The following is a 16,610-nucleotide window of genomic DNA, read 5'->3' as shown; positions in this document are numbered from 1 at the left end:
ATGGATATGTGGATAAGAATAGTTTCATGATGTTGCTGCTACTTTGGTTATTGATACAGAAGTAGCACCCTGAAATATACATGCTTATATTGACTGAAGTCCAATGTTATGTTTTGGGGGATAGAACAGGATCTGGTAGAAGATAGATTTCTGTGATTGCCACCTATTGAATTGGATAACCATGGACTGGAACAAGATAATCAATATTTTCCTGCTGTAGTGAATGTAGGTTACGGCTCGACATTAAATTATAACAAGGAAAAGAAGAAGTGAATGTAGCTTGTTTCATAACAAGATAGGTTGATGGAGTGATAGGGATGATTGTCATTGTTTGTTTACTAATTGTAAAAAATATACAATGTATATCTTAAATCTACACTGATTGCCAAACATAAACTGTTAAAAACCAAGTTGAAGACAGACAGTACTTTTTGTGGGGAATACTGCTTTGGTCGCACTCTTTTTGGTCTTTTGGTGGTCGCAAAAATCTAGAAACTCTAGAATTCTTGTTGCCATCTAGTGACACTGCCTTTCGTCATCCAATTTGCTAAGTGGCGCTGTCAGGTAAAACTAGGGCCGTAGAACTGCGGCCCTAGAACTGCGGCCCTAGAACTGCGGTGCCTGCAGGCACATACTATTGGAGTAGAGTAGAAAAATATGGAGGATTATAGGGGCCAAAACTAAATAAATAAATACTTGGATAAATAAATAATTATATAACACAAAGCTTAAATAAATGACACAAAATATATAAATGTTACATGTATTTGTGTGTATATATATATATATTAGAGCTGTCAAACGATTAAAATATTTAATCGCATTAATGTCATAGTTAACTCGCGATTAATCGCAATTAATCGCACATTTTTATCTATTGTAAATGTCCCTTGATTTCTTTTTCATCCATTCTTTTTTCAAATGTTAATGCTCTTCTCGACATGGATAAGTGGTTAGGATTTCGTGCAAATGTTTTTTTTTAAATTGAAAACAACATTGCAATCGCCTGGCTTTGACGAGCGGGCGGAGAATTCGCATCAGCTGTGTGCTGCGATGATAGCTCACCACGACGTGCTGCGATGATAGCTCAGTTCACAACGACAGAACACACTGATCACTTTGGTCTTGTCAATGGAACCATTTGGCAACCTTTTAAAAGTAAACTTTCCATTCAGAATCTTATTGGCATCCATTTTGGTGTCTGGCGCTGGCAATCAACTCAAAACGTAACCTTAGCCTACTACCAGAGAATGTGTAATCCGTATAGGGGCTCTGCTACTACTCTTTAGCCGGCTCGCAAGCCCAAACAAGTGTGTGGCGTGCCTGTTTTGATTCCGGTCTAGCTGGATCCGGTGTGGTATTGTCGTTTTTCTAACGTCAGTAGTTGTTGCAACAGAATGTGAAAAAAACGACAAAGTTTGCTCGGTCAAAAAGAGCACTAATCGCGCAATTAAAAAATTGACGCCGTTAATTTGGGTTTGCGTTAACGCCGTTAATAACGCGTTTAACTGACAGCACTTATATATATGTTTACGTTTTCATGTGTTTACATTTATTCATTTATACTTACATTTATTCATTTATACTTACATTTATTTATTTATACTTACATTTATGTATTTATACTTACATTTATGTATTTATACTTACATTTATCCACGGTGAAACTTCCTGCAGCAAAATAAATCTGTCGTCCCCCCGTCACCAAGTCAGGGGGCGGGTTAAAGCCTCTGATTGGTGATTCAACTTGAATCGACTGCTTTTGACTATTCCAAGGTGGCAGCACCTTGTGCGGATTCAATGAATGAAATATTGAATGCTACAGTGGTCGAAATGTTGGCGGAAGCTGAAGAGATGGAGGCACCTGCCAGTTCACTTTTTTTTACATCATATCGAGAGCTTCGCTGAAATTATAGGAATGATATGGACAGATATTGGACAGAACAGCTGACTCAGGGAAGTGCAGGGGCGGAGGGGTCTGTGTTATGGTTAACTCTCTCTGGGCTACGGATGTAGCGGTATTAGCATCTCACTGCTCTCCGGTCCTTGAGCTGCTAACTGTAAAAATCAGACCCTTCTATCTACCTCGGGAATTCACTGCGTTCGTCATGAGTGCAGTCTACATCCCCCCCCAGGTAGACAAGGCCGCTGCTTTGGATGAACTGTATGGGATTATCAATGGTCTGGAAAATGTGCACCCAGAGGCAGCCTTCATTGTTGTTGGTGATTTCAACAGAGCTAACATGAAGAAAGTCCTGCCCAAATACTATCAGCACATTGACTTCTTCACACGTGGAGACCAGATCCTTGACCATTGTTATACAACATTCAAGGGCAGTTACAAACCCCTCCCCCGCCCTGCCTTTGGGAAGGCTGATCACACCTCCATTCTTCTTCTCCCCGCATATGAACAAAAGCTCAAACAGGTCAGACCGGTTGAGAGGTCAGTTCACCTATGGGGTGACGAGTGTGTGGCGACCCTCCAGGACTGCTTTGACACCACTGACTGGCTGATGTTCAGGGACGCAGCAGATGGGGACATTAACGAATACTCAGACACTGTCTCCAGCTACATCCAGCACTGCATTGATGACGTTGTCCCCAAGAAGGTTGTCCGGTCTTTCCCAAATCAGAAGCCCTGGGTTGATGCCGCGGTCCGGGCCAAGCTGAGAGCCCGTACTGTGGCCTTTAATTCTGGGGACCCTGATGAGTACAGGAAGGCCAGATACGACCTTCTGAAGGCCATCAAAGCAGCGAAAAGGGCCTACAGGACCAAGGTGGAGTCCAGCTACCATGGCTCTGACCCCAGGCGCATGTGGAGTGGACTTAAAGCCATTACAGACTACAAAGGGAGAGGCTACAATGAGACCCAGTCTTCTGTCCTACTGCCAGACGAGCTGAACTCCTTCTACGCTCGCTTTGAGAGGGACAGTGAACCCCCTGCAGTGGAGCTACCTGAAGGCCAAGCCAGTGGTGTGCCTACACTAACTGTAGCTGAGGTGAGGCTATGCTTTAAGAAGATCAACCCTCGCAAGGCACCTGGCCCAGACGGCATATCAGGTAGGGCCCTTAGGGGCTGCGCTGACCAGCTGGCAGGGGTCTTCAGTGACATCTTCAACCTCTCCCTTAACCTGTCTGTACTCCCCACCTGCTTCAAGAGGACCACCATCATCCCTGTGCCCAAGAACACCAAGGTCACATGTCTGAATGACTATCGCCCAATAGCACTGACCTCTATCATCATAAGTGCTTCGAGCGGCTAGTCAAATCATTCATCTGCTCCTCGCTGCCCCCCACACTGGACCCTATGCAGTTTGCATACCGGTCCAATAGGTCTACAGACGATGCCATCGCTCTGACCATGCACACCGCTCTCTCCCACCTGGACAAGGGGAATACATATGTGAGGATGCTGTTCATTGACTACAGCTCTGCATTCAACACCATCATCCCCTCCAGACTGGTCTCCAAGCTTGTGGACCTGGGACTAAGCACCTCCCTCTGCAAGTGGATCTTCCACTTCCTGACGGGGAGGCCACAGGTGGTGAGAATCGGTGACCGCACTTCATCTGTACTGATCACCAACACAGGCACCCCCCAGGGCTGTGTGCTCAGCCCTCTCCTGTTCTCCTTGTTCACCCACGACTGTGCGGCTACGCACAGCTCCAACCTCCTCGTTAAGTTTGCTGACGACACAACCATCGTGGGCCTCATCTCTGACAGTGACGAGTCAGCCTACAGAGAGGAGGCTGACACCCTGACATCATGGTGTCAGGACAACAACCTCTCTCTTAACATCAGCAAGACCAAGGAGATGATTGTGGACTTTAGGAGGCGGCAGGAGGAGGAGCATGCACCCCTATTCATCAATGGATCGGAAGTGGAGAAGGTCAGCTGCTTCAAGTTCCTCGGGGTGAACATCAGCAATGACCTCACCTGGTCTGTTCACACGGACAAGGTGGTCAAAACGGCCCGTAAGCGCCTCTTCTTCCTGAGGAGACTGAAGAAGTTTGGTATGGACTCAGTCATCCTTACTAACTTTTACAGATGCACTATAGAAAGCATTCTGACTGGTTGTATCACAGTGTGGTATGGGAGCTGCACAGACCGGGACCGCAAGGCCCTACGAAGTGTGGTCCGTTCTGCTGAGTTCATCATCGGCAGGAAGCTCCCAGCCCTACAGGACACCTACCACACACGTTGCCTTAGGAAAGCCAGCAGGATTCTAAGAGACTGTTCCCACCCATCCTTCAGTCTCTTTACCCCGTTGCCTTCTGGCAGGCGTTACCGCAGCATCCGGTCGCGCACACGCAGACTGGACAACAGTTTCTACCCAAGGGTCATCAGGCTTCTCAATGGACACTGATATGGACATTTTTACTGCACACTAGTCACTTATACACTGTCACTTTCAGCTACTGGTTGCTCTTTCAGTAACATTGCACTACTGTACCTCGCCACCAGGCTCCTGTTCATCCTGGTCATTGACAAAGTCACTGATCTGTAAATTTGCACTACTGCACTGTACTCCATTTAGGTTAGATTAGTTTATAGGGTTGTAACAGGTTTTTTTTTTTTGTGTATTAGGGTTAGTATAGCGTACTATTTATTGTTATCTGTAATTTAGGAAGTTTTAGTGTTAGGGTTAGTATAGTCGTTTATTTATTGCTATCTGTATATTTAGGAAGTTCACTTATCTAAGCTCAGCATAGATGTAAATTTGTTCTGTGTACTTATATGTTATGTTATGCCAAGTGCTTGCGTTGTCTTGTCTTAAGAATTTCAGTGCCCAGTCTAACCTTGTGTTGCTCTGTGCACCTGACAAATAAAAGACTTGAACTTGAACTTGATATTGGCCCTAACTGACACAGACATCAATGAAAATGTGTTCACGATCCTCAGCGAGATGATACAGCATAGGGGTGGGCATATCGATCTTAAGACCGACAGTGGCCGGGTTGGGAAACCCGGCAACTATCGATACCAACGTTGGTATCAATAGCCTGATTGATAGCGTGATAAGATCGATACTTAAGTTTCATTCCACACTGAGTACACAACTCCCTTTACATCATAGTGGTTGTGCAAACACCGTCTAACTTCGCTCAAACTCACTTTGCCCCTCCACTGCTTTTCTAAGCCCAAAGTATCGGTATTGGCAATACTGGCCCTGTATTTACTCCTTGGTATCGGATCTATACCACATCGTGCAGTGTCGCACACCCCTAGCAGCTGTAGAGTGAGGCGATAGAGGATCCCTCTAGCTTGAAGAGAGCTTGATCGACTGGTTGAGCCTGCCTGGTGTGTAATACTGTTCATTCACCAATCAGAGGCTTTGACCCGCCCCCTGACTTGGTGACGAGGGGACGACAGATTTATTTTGCTGCAGGAAGTTTCACCGTGGATAAATGTAAGTATAAATACATAAATGTAAGTATAAATAAATAAATGTAAGTATAAATTAATAAATGTAAGTATAAATGAATACATGTAAGTATAAATGAATACATGTAAACACATGAAAACGTAAACATATATATAAATACACACAAATACATGTAACATTTATATATTTTGTGTCATTTATTTAAGCTTTGTGTTATATAATTATTTATTTATCCAAGTATTTATTTATTTAGTTTTGGCCCCTATAATCCTCCATAGAAAAAAGAGAATTCTTGATAACAACAGAAACATTTTACATAGAAAGCTATAGGCTTAGACTGACATCTAGTGGACAATTAGAACAACACATGTTGCAATTTCTGTTCAATTTCTGCATTTCTATCACACAATAAATATATAGGCCCTATATATTAGTTTTTCTTCTGAAATGCTGTGTAATTTTGTAAAAACCGGAAGTGAGTTCATAGTTTTTGCGCACACTTTTCCCAAGGTTTCTCGACATTGCGCACAATTTCTCAGTTGGACTGTGTCTCAAATGAAATATGGCTGATCGATTTCGAAAGAGAATAACTGAAATGCGGAATTGCATAAATAATCGTTTTGATAGTCTGCTTGAAGAGGAAGCTCCAGAGCAAGGAGAGGATAGCCTTGCTGACAGGTAACATCACTGCAATAGTAGGCTATGATATATGGAAGGTAATTAGACTATTTTTAAATTTTTGGGTGTGCTCACGTCTTCGGCGAGCACAACCATTGTTCTATCACATATACAGAGCTGCCAACTCTAAGGTTTCGCCGTGTGACACAAGTATTTTAACCATTTCTCACACTCTCACACCACACCTTGTATATCTCACGCGGCAACGCCAAACAAGTAGCCAATCTAACGTTGTAAACAGCAACGGACGACGCGCAGGGTAACGGAGTGAAGCAACATTGACGCGCAATCAGCCCTGTAAATTCGCCTTGTCTCTTTGGGGGGGGGGTTTGAAAAAGTTGGCAGCCCTGCATATATATTATTTATTATTTTTGCCCCCCTAAGGATCCGTCAATATTTGGACTACATAGACAACGTCGGTGTCAAAATGTCTTGGTCACGTTTGCGTTGCTTCTATTGGGATTTACGTTCCGTTGCGCGGTTTAGGAGGTTACAACGTTTTTGTGGCAAAAAGTGCCTTTAGTCAAGGCACAAGCAGAGAATTTCTAATAAAGGGAAAACTCCCACCCTCCGGAAACTTCCGGGTTCTGAACTGGTTGCAGTTCCACTCAAGTTCCATATGAGGGCGCTAACGGTCAAGTGCAGGATGAATGGAGATCCATTCCATAGAACTATACCCCTCAAAATCAATTTTTCTCAGGATATAATTTTTTGTCTAGTAATTTGAATACTGAATTCGAAAAGGGAGGCAAAAAAAAACGCACTGCTGGGTGTTAGATTTTTTTAAAGTCGCCTTTCCGTTCTAAAAAGCCTTTTGAAAATGTCATTGACGTCATATATTGAATTGATGTTTATTGGCCATGAAAGTTTGCACAGACACGGAATTTGATTTGGCAGGAGAGCCTACCTAGGCAGCCATCAAAGGCGCCCACCAGAAAGATTACAGCAAAGCATAACATGAGGAGAGAGGAGGAGAGAAAAAGGCAACCCCCATACAATGCTCCTAGAGGAGTACAGTATGGGAACAGGCAAAAACCTCAGCACATAAGCCCACAAACATTAACAACACAACATTACAAACACTTGCAATGGGAAAGGGCGGTGGGGTAGACCAGCAGCATCTGGACCTGCGACCGTAATAGGCGCTGGACACAGACCCGCCAGCCACCCAGGGAAAAGCAATCGAAGGCGTTGGATGGGGGTGGGGGGGTGGTGGTATCTGTAGTAGGTGAAAGTTAGTGTGTGAGTAGGTCTGGGTTGGCGCCCTCGACCTAGGCCACAATCAGTCCGAGTCTCTCTATGCAGATAGTGTTGGCAAGGAGACGTCCTTGGTCATGACCCGGGTAGAGACCAAGCCACAGATGTTGATGGTGGGGGAGTGGGAAGGGAAGAGCAAGATAGTCTCGCTTCAGCGCTCTCCAGGGGAGTTGTTTTCCAGCAACGGCCTTGGCCAAGGCCTGAGCTGGTTACGGGGCCGAAAGTAGATGAGATTGGTGTAGATGTTTAGACGAGTAGATGCGACTCAATTTTCACGTCCACCCTTCAGGAAGGCCTCCAGATCCTCAAACCTTCTTTGCTGAGCCGCGAACTTATCCCTGTTGTACTCCCTATTCTGCTGTAAGTTCACAGTCAGTGCTCCAACGGCTCTGCCCACCGTCTCAATCAGGTCGGGCAGCCTAAGGGGGCTTTTGATGGCTGCAGCCGTTTCCTTGACTTTCCGATACACAAGCCAACCGCCTAATCCACACAGCAGAAAGCCTGTAATCATGGTTCCGAAAATAAAGATGTCTTCAACATCCTCAACGGAAAGCGCCGCTAGACACACGACACGCCAATTGTCCCACGCGCCCATCGTGTAGCCAGCTGCAAACGTCCCGTCCGGACATTTGGGTTCCCCCGAACCCGAGCTTCTCTTCGAGAAGATGGTGTCAATTGCATTGAGAGACCAGCTAATTAATTCCATGCTTCCAGTTTCGGAGAGTGATGGTGAGAGAGTATCTTGAGACAGACAAGACAGACAAGACAGAGCGAAGCAGGGAAGGTCAGGGAGGGGGGGATAGAAAAATGCGACCGCCTTCGTCGAGAGCCAAGAGGGAACATAGAATGTAGAGGGAATGTAGATATACATCGTACGACCAGAGCTACTGCTTGACGGCAAGCTCTGGTTACTTCCACTTTTCTTTCAAGGCATCGACAACATAGCCTGACGTTGTCATACTCATAATTCTAGTCAGAATATGAGTCTGAGAACTCTCCGTTGGGCTTTGACTACAGGGCGTGTTTCAAACAAGCCTGGAAAACAAATGCCTCTTCGCTCAATTGGATAGATCTACAACCAATCAGAGCAACAGAGTATGTGACGTATGTTAAGCACCGCATAGTTGTTGTCAACAGAACTAAACTACAAGCAGACTTGAAGTATGCTTGAAGAATGAATACAAACAATATTTGCCGGTGTTGTAAAATGAATTTAAGGGTAGGGAGAGTACTTGTTCACACGGTCAACCTTTTTGAGCGAAACAATAAAGAGCAATGCATATACGAAGTTCTCCGTTTAGGATTACAACACCATCGGGGCCAGCTGATAAATTAAACTTTTACCGAATCCCGTAGGAAGGACGGCAAAAACATATTTTCCATCGACAAATGCCTTGATTGCGTCTCTCTGTTCCTCTTTCAAAATTAATGCGCTGTCGATGTCTTCTAAAACAGACTCGATGGCAGTATCATAACATCCCAGATCTCCAGCGGTAGCCATGTTTGTTCAAAACAAATTCAACTTAAGCGCTCTTTTGTGACGTGGGTGATTACGTTACTGTTGATCATCTGTCCATCATCGTATAAAGCCCGCCCTGGCAATTTAATTGGTTCGCCCAGATTCTGGTTTTCTGTAGTTGGTCCCCTATACGAGACCCTCCAGACCCAACTTCCCGACCAAATTTTTTGGGGGGCGGGGAGAAGTTGGGCTGGCAGCCAGGCTATCGACAACACAGCTGACAGGTTAGACTCTCCCTGTCAATACACATGCTATAACAAGTTTTGGCTTGCTAATGTTGTTGCTAATGTTGCTAAAGCTCTGACATTCTGGTTCTGCTTCGGATACCATCAAGCGGGATCACTGGTCGTAGTCAGTCCTTCACTAACCAATCAGCATTCGTTAGCAGAATGCTAGCGTGTTATGGGCAACAACGACTTACCCTGTAAGAAATCGAAAGGACATAAGTACTCGTTCATTCAACTTTTGACCTGTAATCTATGTTGAACATGCAAAAACTACAATCAAATCTGAGATTTATCAACGACAATCAGGCGAAAGAGACTAATTTAGCCGTTTAGCTCCATAGACTCCCATTCATTTTGCACTCGACCGCGATCACTCCCAGTGGAACTCTGGTGGAACTGCAACAAAATTTGGTACAATGGGACTTAATAGGGAGTGGGCAGGCTCTCCTTAAACAGGCTCTGACACAAGGGTACTCAGTGCTAGTTACGTGTACACGTCAGAACACGTTAACAACGACGCATAGGTACAACGTGCATAGATGTTCTGTTGCATAGCGAGTATCGTCAGAGCCTGTTTTATTAGACATTCTCTGGTATCGTGCCGTGGAGTACTTGCAGCACATGTAAATTTAAGCAAATCAAGACTTGCATGTACAGTGAGTAATGTAAAATTAAATAATCTATTTAAACTCAAGCTTGTGTGGTTTGTTGCTGTTTTCAATGCCACAACCTAAACTTTATGTCAAAAGAAAAGATTTCTGGCGCTTTCAAACAATTCTATCAGTGATGTTAGGCTAGCAACAGCAGCTTGCTCGTAGCAAACTTCTTTTGAATTATTCAGTTCCCCCTAAATTAATGTCAAATTTATTTTCGTGTTTGGGGGCATATTTTCAGTTAGCAGACAGTACTGTTTGAATCACGATTCCATCCTGAAATACTGCCAGTGACAACGTTGTTACAGTAGCTTGTTTCAAAGGGGGTTCGCTTGTTTCAAAGGAAGTTCTTAATGAATTATGAGTAGACTAAATGCTTGAAAATATCACTAGAAGGGAAAAACTTAAGGGGACGGACCCACTTGCGACCGACGCAAGCGAGCACACCCTACCCAGAAATTGTACCCTCTCTAGTTTAAACAGCAAAGGGAGTCAGGTGGCTGAGCGGTGAGGGAGTCGGGCTAGTAATCGGGTTGCCAGGGTTGCCAGTTCAATTCCCGGCCTAGTAAAATGACATTGTGTCCTTGGGCAAGGCCCTTCACCCTACTTGCTTCGGGGGGAATGTCCCTGTACTTACTGTAAGTCGCTCTGGGTAAGAGCGTCTGCTAAATAACTAAAACGTAAAATGTAAAAATGCAATGCATTTTTTCAAATGACAATTCAATGGGCAAAGTGGCAATGAAATCCTAAATTCAGTTAGAATTTTTTTGAATACAGATTTGAATGAAAGCTTATTTATAAGTAGGCTATGTGATATTGCAAATCAAATTGACAAGGTTTTTCGACTCTTTATTGAAATGGAAATGCATTTTTTAAATGGCAATTCAATGTAGCAGCGAAACAGCGCCCCCAGGCTATTGCATTAGCAGCAGTAGTAGGTTACACGACTGGTTACCCTGAGTGCCCGGTGGCATGCTGTAAAATGTAATCTTTCACCCTGAATAAAATACAAAACATATATAATTCTATATATAGCTAGCGTATTGGATTTCTTGCATCATGTGTGTAAAAGTAGTTTCATCGACATTGTGAGACAACGTTGGCCTCCGATCCCGTACTTTAACATCTTTCACTCTGATTAAATACAGCAAAAAAAGAGCCATAACTACTGTGTGTATAGTAGATAACATCGTGCTACATCGGATTTTTACTTAATGTGTATCAAAGTTGTATTTACATTTAGTCATTTAGTTCAAAGTTGACTGCACACTTTGCCATGACGTTATACGAAGTACAACAGTGACTTTAGAGAACTACAACTCTGCATTTATCTGTCTGACAGGCCCCCGAGCGTGGTGCATTGTGGGAAGGCAAGCTGTTATACCAGAGAATGGCTGTTTATCAATCCGAAGAACGCTGAGAACGCAAGTACATTCTTAGAAGGACGCAAGGACGGAGGATGAATTGAGATGGTTAGGGTTTTCCTGGACTCGCAGCATTATGATAACACTGACTACAAAAACTAGATAACAAAGCAAAAAAATGGTCCCTCTACCTGTAATTTTACGTTTTCTGTAGCCCTTGCTAACTTACAGTACCTAATCTTAAATAGTGACTGCACTGAAATGCTAGGTAGGTTATCGAAAAGTCGGAGCAAATTTACAAATTAGCCGTTTCAGCAATAAAATAAGAACATTTTCAGCGACTACACTGCCTATTTCTCGATTTACACGCACCGTTTAGCTGAAATATGAAAAGTAAAAAATTACAGTTGTGAGGTTTGTCCGCCTCGCTTGACATCTTGCATTGACTTCTGGGAAATCAGAAGCGTTCTCGCTGGTCAAGTCACCATCCGATGCATCCTCGATAAAAGGGGCGGATCAAGAACATTTCCAGGTATTTTTGGCGTTCTTGGTGACTTGTGTTCTTTGGATTGAAACCGTACTTGGTCAATGAAAGATGGCGTCAAACGAGTTCGCAAGAACACAAGAAAACGTGGATTGATACACAGCCAATGTCTAATAAACAGGCTCTGGTTATACTGTTACAGTAGCAATCATTAATAAAACAGGAAGGTCTCAATATATCATATAAAATAACAATATAACATTTATTTATTTTTCTATGGAGAGTCCTTTACGTAGGCTTGATGAGCTGATATAGCCTATTAGATAATATCCTGACACAGTATTTTGGCCATTCTTTATAGTTAACCCCGCAAATTTCCAAGATACAACCGTATTCTACTGTTTTTTAGGCAAAATTGTTTTTATTTGAATCCAGGCATATTGTCGATAAATGTTGCTTGTTTATTTATTTGATGTAGCCTATGGCTCTAGGCTATATTGAAGGTGGTTTATGTGTATGATATCAATGGTCATTCACTGTTTTAGTGTTTTTGAGTTTTGTCTAAATGTAAATTATAATGTATTTATATTAGGGATTCTACAGTTTTCCTTAATATAACAAAAACAAATTACTTCCCTCGAAGATTTAAACTTTTTAGAAATGACCAATGTGGAATGATCAGTCACCCACGGGCAGGTGGACCTGCTCGTTCTGTCCCAACAAGGAGGCGTAGCCGGACCGTAACTTTTAGGGTTAGACTTTTAAGGGCAGGAGCCACACGCTCCTCCACCACCGGCAGTAAAAATATTGCAATTTATCTTTGTTGATGTTGCTTTCTTTATAGCAATATGTTCATTTGCATGAGCTTTCCTTTATGTATACTTACTTTTTAGATAGCACCACTCAGACCTTGGTGGTCCAAGAGACCAGGCAGAGAGGGATTTTAAAGCTGCGCTACAGCACCTATTCCCTCAGCTCAACCCTGAAACTGATTACGATATTTGCAAGGTGTATTCGCACAGGCGTGTTTACCAATTAAATGTAACCGCTGTAACACCTGTTGCAAAACTTTAAAGTGGCCAACTAGAAAGGTCAGCCCTATATATTTGGGAGAAGGTAATAAAACCCAGATTTTTCACTCTGTGCTTGATGTGATAAACTGGATCAGTAGATCACTTTTTTATTTTAGGTTCCTATATGTTTATTGTGTGCACCTTCCTGCCAAAGTAAATTCCTTGTCTGTGCAAACTTTCATGGCGAATAAATCCCATTCTGATTTGATTTACTTGATGCTTTACAGACTGCTTCCACAAACAACCCCACACCTGTGTCAGCACCACTTCCTGTGGCCTTGCCGCTGCCAGCACCACTTTCTGTGGCCTTGCCACTGCCAGCACCACTTCCTGTGGCCTTGCCACTATCAGCACCACTTCCTGGAGCTTCTCATTCAGTACCACTTCCTGTGGCCTCCCCATCATGGAGTGCCCGTTCTACATCTCCTGATGTAGATGAAGTGCAAGTTATGAGAGCAATATGTTATTTAAAGTATTTGACAAATTAACAGACTAGTCAGTTTAGGGCCTTTATTTTGAATAGTTCTAGTTTTTTGTGTAGATCTCAAGCAACTGATGCAGTTGATGAGCAGCATGGTGGACTCAACATCTACTCCTGATGGCAACCAGATGAACATCCTGCGAGACAACGTGTTTGAGTGTGCGCTCAGAGGTTTTCGGCGGGCACGCTTTAACCCTGAGGCGAAATTGGACGTTGTCTTCAGGGATGCTAATGGAATTGAAGAGGAGGCAGCTGACAAGGGTGGGCCCACGAGGGAGTGCCTCCGGCTGCTGATAAGTGCCATCCACTCATCCGATATATTTGAGGGACCAGACTGGGAAAAATCCCTTTCCTGCAACTCTCAAGGTGAGTTACTATTTGTTATTAGCCCTTTGAGCCCAACATCTTTAAAAAATTGTCAATTGTGTATGTGTATACTATGTGTTAAAAAATATATTTATATACAGTATCTACAGCACTCTATGATGGCGTGTACAAACAGGTGGGAAGAATTATTTCTGTCTGTCTGGTACATGGGGGTGTAGAGCCACAGTTCTTTTTTAGAACGGCTCTACAGGCAAGTCTGTGGCCTACAACCTCCTGTCACAGACATAGCAGAAATCAACGACTACAACTTCCTGTCACAGACATAGCAGAAATCAACGACTACAACTTCCGGGAAAAGTTGACCAAGGTACTTGATACTGTGAATGTTTTTATTTCTCTCATGTTGTAAGTTATTATCCTGTTGGTTTTTATGAATAATTTCATTATTGACACATCCTTTCAAGGTTATTAATTTACAGTGTGCATTCGCTCATTCATTAATTTAAATGATCAAAGGCAGGGGCGTTGTTAGACCCTTTTTACAGGGGTACGTGCCCCAGTATAACGACAGAACCTGTTGTTCCCCCCGACTGATCCGGGGATCTCAGCTAGGATTGAGGCTTGCCTCACAGACGAGCTCTCTCTCACGGCCCACATTGCCGCAGTCTCCCGGTCTTGTAGATTCACCCTCTACAACATCCGGAAGATCAGGAGATACCTGTCTGAGCACTCCACCCAGCTGCTAGTCCAAGCAATGGTCCTCTCCAAGTTGGACAACTGCAACTCGCTGCTCTCCCAGCATGTGCAACCCGGTCTACAATCTACCCAGATGCTCCCATGTTACCCCGCTCCTCATCTCTCTCCACTGGCTACCCATCAACGCCCGTATCAGATTCAAGACCCTGGTACTGACCTTCCGAGCAGTGAACGGGACTGCACCCGACTACATCAAGTTTCTCCTGCAACCTTACACCCCCACCCGTCACCTACGGTCTTCCTCAGACAACCGCCTGGTGGTCCCACCGCTCAAGACTGCCAGGTCCCAACACAAGCTCTTCCCCTGCCTGGCCCCCCAATGGTGGAACTAGCTCCCCACCTCCATCAGGGACACTGACTGTCTCCCCACCTTCAAGAAAAGGCTCAAGACGCACTTGTTCCGGGAGTACAACGGCACTTAGGAATGGTTGGCTAGACCCGTTGTTAGTTTCCTCCAGGATCACAATGACTCTGATTGAGTGACTTGTTGCTCTTGTAGGTTAGTTATAACGAAGTTAAGTCTTGTATTTGTTGTGCCCCAGTAAAATAAAAAGTTTGAGTTTGAACAATTTACTTTATTAGTCAGTGCGTTCATTTAGATTGATAATCCCAGAAAAAATAAACGCAGTATCCCAATCAACGCTTGTAAAAGTGTTTAACCTAAAACACAAACCGATGCATGCAGAATTCCATGTCAGCACGCTCTTCTGAGCTTGTCACTGCAACACTCACAGGTCCAGGTGTCGGACTCCGCACACAAGACAGAATTGAGGTAGGCTAAGAAAACATTACAAAACTAAAGATAGTTTCTAAATTATAGGCCTACCAATCATCTTATTTAGACTAAAACATATAAACAAAATTACATGAAGCTGAAAAAAACAGTATTTGCGCTTAAATGAATGCGAAAAAAATGTGCACGCTCGCATTAACTATTGATGTCCCTGCCAAGGCTGATATCAAACTTGTGTCCCTAAACTGTTGTATAGTGGGTTAGATAAAACCAGACCAAAAATGTCATGTCACATAATTTTTACCTCATCACTCGCAACTCAGCTGGACATGAGTTTTCAGTATCTTACATCTCTACTAGATGTATTCAATCAGTAACTACTTTCAATGACAGTATTGTGTTCACAGTATTAAGGTTTGCTTTTAAATGTGATGTTTTTTTTAATGATCTTTTGCAAAAACATTTCAGAGCAGAGCGCTGACAAATTAACCCTGGAACAGATCCAAATTTTCACATCAGGTGCTTCAACAATTCCTCGGTTCGGCTTCCCAGTTTCAACCAGCATTGAATTCTTACATCACCAAGGGGATGAGCCTGTGAGAATCTTTCCAGAGGCAAACACTCGTGCCATAATTTTAAGATTGCCCATCCATGCCACTTATATGGGTTTCAAAGAAAAGATGGAGAGTGGAATCCTCCAGTCACCTACCTTTGGTACCATTTCATTTCACATTTCAGAGTTGTCATTAACGTTGTCTGATTCGCCCTCTGACGAATTCTGTTCTGTTTTTAATAAAAAAACAGAAATTTGTATTTTTTGTTGTCTTTGTCTTGTAGGTTTTTGGCAGATGCTTGCAGTATGAAACTTGAGTATGAAACCTGTTGATCTAGTCTGATACTTTTAACACGCTATTACTCTATTTATTCGATCTCAAAAATACAGTTTCGATATATGTATACACAGTACAAGTCAAAAGTTTGGATACATTTTCCCACTGTATACATACACAATTAGTGTGTGATAGAAGATAGTTGAATCTTCGCATTAGCATATTTAAGGCAGCTAGCACTACAGAGGCAGCCTCGCCTGGCAGCCTCAGTGCACGAAGACTCAGTCGAACAAAGACAGGGAGTCTACTTGCGGGAGTCCAGCGAGGAAGGCCGACGAGGCGGATCACCTCTTCTGATAAGTATCAACCTATTTATATTCATATTATATTCTACCTAGAACTTATTGATAGCTAGCATGTGTTTCAGACCTGCAAACTTGTCGTTTTTCGGCGAATTACGTTTATTTAACGCCTGCAATTGCACGTGTAAATATACAGGCGTTTATTTAACGCCTGCAAGCGTTAACTAACGCGTACATTCATGTGTAACTTTCGTCTGCACATTTACGGCTGCAGCCGCTTATGAAACAGTTGACGGGGCTTCCTTAATGGATGTCCGATCAAAAATACGTGTTTAAATTACGCGTACCTTTGACCCAGTCGGCCTTCCATAGTTAACCCTTTTTGCAACTAAATACATGAAAATCCACTAATGGAAATGATTATTGAATTATCAGGCATCATTTTTCTACATTTGACTAATTTTGTTAATGTTTACTCCAACAGTGGCCCATTCACGCGCTTAACTCAAAGTGGATATACTCCAAGTTGATTTAACTAAC

The 16,610-nt window shown here is 43.2% G+C and overlaps 1 long non-coding RNA gene across 5 annotated transcripts; it reads left to right on the top strand.

Annotated features, from left to right (window-relative positions):
• The first annotated feature begins 5,840 nt into the window (after positions 1-5,840).
• Positions 5,841-14,172, top strand: LOC124477556. Of its 5 annotated transcripts, XR_006957166.1 has the most exons (4): positions 5,842-6,064; positions 12,869-13,488; positions 13,590-13,816; positions 14,115-14,172. It is a non-coding gene; the product is annotated as an uncharacterized LOC124477556 (long non-coding RNA). The 5 variants fall into 5 exon arrangements; XR_006957165.1 differs by having other exon boundaries at positions 5,841-6,064; positions 12,869-13,816; positions 14,058-14,168; XR_006957164.1 differs by having other exon boundaries at positions 5,841-6,064; positions 12,869-13,816; positions 14,115-14,154.
• The last annotated feature ends 2,438 nt before the right edge of the window (positions 14,173-16,610 follow it).

This window comes from Hypomesus transpacificus, chromosome 2, assembly GCF_021917145.1.
Source record: "Hypomesus transpacificus isolate Combined female chromosome 2, fHypTra1, whole genome shotgun sequence".
In the NCBI taxonomy this organism is placed as follows: domain Eukaryota; kingdom Metazoa; phylum Chordata; class Actinopteri; order Osmeriformes; family Osmeridae; genus Hypomesus; species Hypomesus transpacificus.
The sequence above is the reverse complement of the archived record's forward strand: the minus strand, read 5'-3'. Positions and strand labels throughout refer to the sequence as shown.